This window comes from Mytilus trossulus, chromosome 11 (assembly GCF_036588685.1).
Source record: "Mytilus trossulus isolate FHL-02 chromosome 11, PNRI_Mtr1.1.1.hap1, whole genome shotgun sequence".
Lineage (NCBI taxonomy): Eukaryota > Metazoa > Mollusca > Bivalvia > Mytilida > Mytilidae > Mytilus > Mytilus trossulus.
In genome coordinates this window covers 16249051-16255050 of record NC_086383.1, presented here as the reverse complement: position 1 = coordinate 16255050, position 6000 = coordinate 16249051, and positions in this window count along the sequence as shown.

The window sequence follows — 6000 nt, the reverse complement described above, 5'->3', positions numbered from 1 at the left end:
AAAATCTAGTTATTAAAATTGTATTCAGATAATCTATGCCTTGATTGTCCGTATTTTAAAATGCATAAGTAAATTTAGATCCTTCTGAGATAATAAGATAAGCTGCATTAAAATGCGCTCACATGGGTGAATGTATTTAGTTGAAAATACTAGTAATAGGTTTAACCATCCGTTGATCCATCAAACGTTCTATGTGTGTAAACCTTTTACAAAATGGCAAAGTTATATTAGAGGCAACAACTAGCTGCAAAAGTCAGATTTGTAATCAAATTGAATGAAGGTACCTATATCAAAACTTCCGCTAGAATCTTTATCCATTGACCGTGTTGTAATTAAGCTTTGGCTTGAGCTAGTATCAGAAGGTTCGTCTAAAAAAAAGGAAACACATTGTATAAACAAATAACTTTTGTACAATTTAAGTAATCAAAATTACCAGAATTATATTTTTGTTTCCCTTGCATGAGATTGATCAATTACGCCCAGATCAAAATACTTATTAAGCCAAACAAGCGCAAAGTTGAATATTTGTACTGCGTTCTCTATATATGTTGTTTAAAATATTTTAAGATGACACAATGAATTATATTTTTGATGTTCAGATGTATTTATTTATGGAAAGATGTAAATCAATAATTACTGATATCAAATCTTTTGTTTTACAAACAATTTTTTTTGTTTTTTCCTTTAATTTGTGTCTCATTAATTGCTTTTTGCGGTTTGAACATTAGTTAACTCATATAACCTCAGTTAATTGGAAAATAACACAAATCTTTTCATTTTACCGTGATTTACCGTTCTGGTGGACGTTGCGTCCCCGAGGTTATCACTAGCCCAGTAGTCAACACTCCGGAGTTGATATGAATATCAATAATGTTGTCATTTTTTCTAAATTTCCTGTTTACTAAACTTTGATTTTTTTTGAAACACTAACTAAAGGATGTTCTTATTCCAGGCATAGATTACCTTAGCCGTATTTGACACAACTTTTTGGAATTTTGGATCCTCAATGCTGTTTAACTTTGTACTTGTTTGACTTTATAAATATTTTGATATGAGCGTCACTGATGAGTCTTATGTAGACGAAACGCACGTCTGGCGTACTAAATTATAATCCTGATACCTTTGATAACTTTTATCCATGATACAAACCAAAAACACATTTTCTTTGAAAATCATAATTTGGATAAACAATATTGATTTCAACAACAAATATACCGACATATTTGTAAAGTAAATGCTACACTTTTTGATAATTAACATTTCATATCATAAAGTACTGAAACCTTTTACTTAACATTAAACAATCTTTCCGAGTTCTTTAATAGCACGTTCGGATATAAAGATTAAGTGTTTCCATCCATAGACCCACATTTCAGTTTGCAGTTTGCAACGCTTATCCAATATATGATTTTGTTGTTGAAATGGACACAGGTGAACGACAAAATACATAAAAACTAGAACCTCTAAGAAACATGAATATTTCAATTCTCCATCGGAAACATCATGGTTAGCAACTTGCCCCTTTTTCTATCGTATATCATTGGATACTTAATGTGTGTGACTGTTCATCGTTAACCAACTGGATTGACACTTATAATGCAAATTTTATTATACCCCCGGGTATACTGTTTTACCTCTGTCTGTCAGTCCGTCCGTCCGTCTGTCCGTCAGTCAGTCCGTCCCATGAAACTTTCGTCACATTTTGCTCAGGAACTACAGATCCACCCTTTCTGTAATTTGGTATCAACATTTATATATGTCAGCCATACCGTGTGAAGAGTTTTCAGATTGATCACTTGACAACTTCCTGTTTACCGAACACTTGTATGATTTTACACATGATAGCCAAGTTGAAAATTTTCGTCACATTTTTCTCAGGAACTACAATACAAGGATTTCTGAAATTTGGTTTCCAGATTTATATAAGTCAGCTATAGCGTGTGATGCGTTTTCAGATTCATCACTCTACAATTTCGTGTTTAAGCTGGGGTCACACATTCACGATTTTTACTACCGTTCTTGATAGGACCATTCCCGATTAAAATTTATTAAAAGTCTGATCAAGATCCTGTGAATCGTGGATGGAAATTCAAACTTAAATTAAAATTTGTAAAAAAAAATATTTGATCATGACAACAATCAGATAGTATTCAGGAAGCACCGATATTCAACCGTTTCTAAGCGAATTAGTCCCGATAATACCGTTCTGAATCCGCGTCTAATCCGATTTGTATTTTTCGACAGGTAAAATTCGACCGAGTCTGTCACGACTGCGTCCCGACTCTATCGAATGTTATCCGACTGAGATCAGACAGTGACCGGACAGTGAGCCGACGCTGACGGAAGTAATCCGTTCGAAAACTGTCGGCATATTCGGGATGATCAAGTACTGTCGGAACGTAATCCTATCATAGTCCGCTCTATCGCATTGCAAACGGCTCTGTCTGTTTTCAGTCGTATTGTATTCTGTAATTGTCGGGACTCTGACGTGGGTATCATTGACGAATTTCGTATTAATAACGGGACTGTTTCGGAACGGTTTCGGCAAAAAACGGTTCGCAATCGACAAGATCTGGATGTAATCTGGACTCAATCGGCAGAAAAACAACTATGAAAATTACTCCGGATCATTCCCGTTCCACAGGACACCGTCCAGAATACACAAGACATTGTTCAGAATTCGATCCGATACAGCAGAATCTGTCACGACATAGCCACGATTGTAATCCGACTAGACAAAATCGGCTGAGTTGCCCCGAATGTTACGGGACGCACCTAACTGTCGGGATGCTTTGCCGAACTATTCGGACCCTTCCCGATCCGTAGGAATCTGTTACGAACTAAAACGAATGCGTTCAGACAATGATAGGACATTCCAGATAATTGAGGATACTAATCCGACTTTTTCACTTTTCGTGTCGTATTGCTGTCTGATCTCAATCGGGACCAATAATCGGCAATGTGTGAACCCCGCATTACCGAACATTTGCATATTGGATGATTTTACACATGATAGCTATGTTGAAAATTTTCGTCACATTTTTCTCAGGAACTACAATACAATGATTTCTGAAATTTGGTTTCAGGATTTATATAAGTCAGCTATACCGTGTGATGCATTTTCAGATTTATCACTCTACAACTTCTTGTTTCCCGAACACTTGCATATTGGATGATTTTACACATGATAGCCAAGTTGAAAATTTTCGTCACATTTTTCTCAGGAACTACAATACAAGGATTTCTGAAATTTGGTTTCAGGATTTATATAAGTCAGCTATACCGTGTGATGCGTTTTTAGATTCATCACCCGACAACTTCCTGTTTACCAAACACTTGCATATTTTTACACTATTAATATTATCTACTTGCGGCGGGGGTATTATCAGTGAGCAGTAGCTCGCAGTTTCACTTGCTTTTTTTTATTATTTTTAAGTTTTATAACTGAAATTGCCATTTGAAATAATATATGGACACCGTCAAGACCATTACAACATTTGTATGTCGGTGCTTTACCTTTTTTTCTCTTCCGATTGTTGAGATGCTCGCTAGATAACGAACGCGTAACATATCGTCCTGTTCACATCATTTATACAATATGCAAATAACTTATCATATTTGACAGAGGGAAACAATCTCGTCCATAAAGAAAATAGGCTCTTTATCAAACGTTCTACTTTTCAATGTTACACTTCTTTTTTAGGTTAGGGTAAAGGTTTGTGCATGTAAAACGCTTAAACGTGCTGCCTTTGGTACCAACCATAAGTAGGGACCTGTTATTCAGTGGTTGTCGTTTGTTGATGTGATTCATAAATACTTTTTTGATAGAGATTAGACTGTTGGTTATCAAGTTTGAACTATACTTGTCATTTTTGGGCCCTTGATAGCGTGCTGTTCAGTGTGAGCCGAAGTTCCGTCTTTAATGCTGTACTTTGTGACATAAACCTGATTCACTTAACATAGTTGTGACTTGAATGGAGAGATGTTTCATTGGCACTAATACCATCAGTTGTTATTCTGTGGTTTAAGATGTTGAAATGTAATATCATATTATGGATTTATGTATGTCTCTGTCCTGAGTTCTCTTGCATTTATTTGTACTATATTCCTGTCATGAATTGTTGTCATTATACCAGTATATTTAACATTGGAATATAAGCTTGAGGATTGGCTTTCCATAAAACCAGGTTCAACCCACAGTTTGTTTAAAGAATGTCTTGTACTAAGTCAGGAAAATTGCATTTATTATCAAATTGTCCGTTTCTATGTATGTTGGTGTTTGTTTTTGTAGCAGTTCAGTTCTGTTGTTTGTTTTTCTCTCCCTCTTATAGTTGTTGTGTTTCCTTCAGTGTTGATTTGTGACCAGGATTTGTCTCAGTTAGACAGATTTATTACTATTTAACAGCGGTATACTACTATTGCCTTTATTGCTATCCACATTTATTTTTTCTATATATATGCATATGAGTATGTAACTTAGATGTAACTTCTACTCCGCGAAGCAGTATGAACAAGGGCTTTTCATGGTGTGTCAATTTATGAAACCATGTAATCTAAAGTATCTAAGCTATGATACTAGTTCCATTTCAGCCTAGGCTATACCTCAAGCTCAATAGTGTTTTAAATGTGTTATTAAAAAGAACAAATGAAATACGTGATTTATATACCTATTCTGCACACAAACTGTAACTGGTCATTACATGCTCGTCTGGTTATATTAAGCTCTCTTTTGTTTGTTATCGAGCCTGCTAAACAATAAATCGGTTCTTTTGTACCTGCCTCAGCTGGAAATTAATGGTGATCATCTTTATTTAGTGTATATGCATTCATAAAGGAGTATTTATAATGTTTAGATTACCTATATCTTACAGAAAATGTATAACAATAGTATAAATATTCTAGCAAAAAAGTGTCAACAAAAACTACATATAATATCATTTTTTTTTTTATATCAAATAAAACATGATACAATAAACAGGTACTACAATAACTCATGTCGTGTACATTAGGTTGGTATCAGACGTTTAACTTGATGAAATTAAAATAAAGGTTCTTATTTCACCGAAAATATGTTTATTGTTTCATTTGTGGTTGTTTTTTTTAAGATTTTACAACACTTCCCTGCATTGAAAAATTCTAATGATAATTTTGCTTATAAGGCTAAACATTAAACTTCTCACAGCTTTTCCTTCAATTTCATGAATGCATTTATATAAATAAATTAAAGTGTCTTGAATTTCTAACTCTTTATATATTCATAATTGATAATGGTAATATTTCCGCCAAACAAATTAACTAAATATTACTTAAATTATTGTTTTACCTTTGGTCAGCTTTGCTTTGATTTCAGCTCGAAAAACGTTTGTCCAGGAAGGGATCCCTTCGAATGTATGATTGTTTCTTTGACAATAAGTTTCAGGTGGGAGTAAAAGCTGAAATCTTTCCAGGCACAACTGTTTGCTTGTTAAATACGATTTACCCCATCCAACTGCGTATCCATTATCTTTGAAGAATTGAAAGTAACATGACAAAAAATCGTGCTTTACATTACACATGAATACAAGATTTGATGAGCTTGATGTAAAGTGCATAATGGTTAAATCGAAGGTTTCTGGTTGGTAAACGTTAACCTCATTTTATTAAAAAAAATGGATTAGCATTTAAACAGAGAGATTAAAGTCCATTGAAAAAAATGCTTTCAAAAAAGTTTAAGAAAAATATATCTTCGAACATTTACACTCCTTAGCTACCTAAAAGGTAGATATCCTTACTTAGTTGTACACATTCAAAGACCATAGAAATAGAAAGTTGCATAAATAAATCAACAACTTACACTTATTGTATTAAATATTTAAAGCAAATCATCATTTAAAAAGAAGAGCAGACCCATGCTGCGAACATGCTGTTTAGTTTCATTTTTAAATAATTTGTAGGTGTATGTTTTTTATTTACAAATATAATATAATGATCGCAAAATTCAAATTATATACAAATAATAAA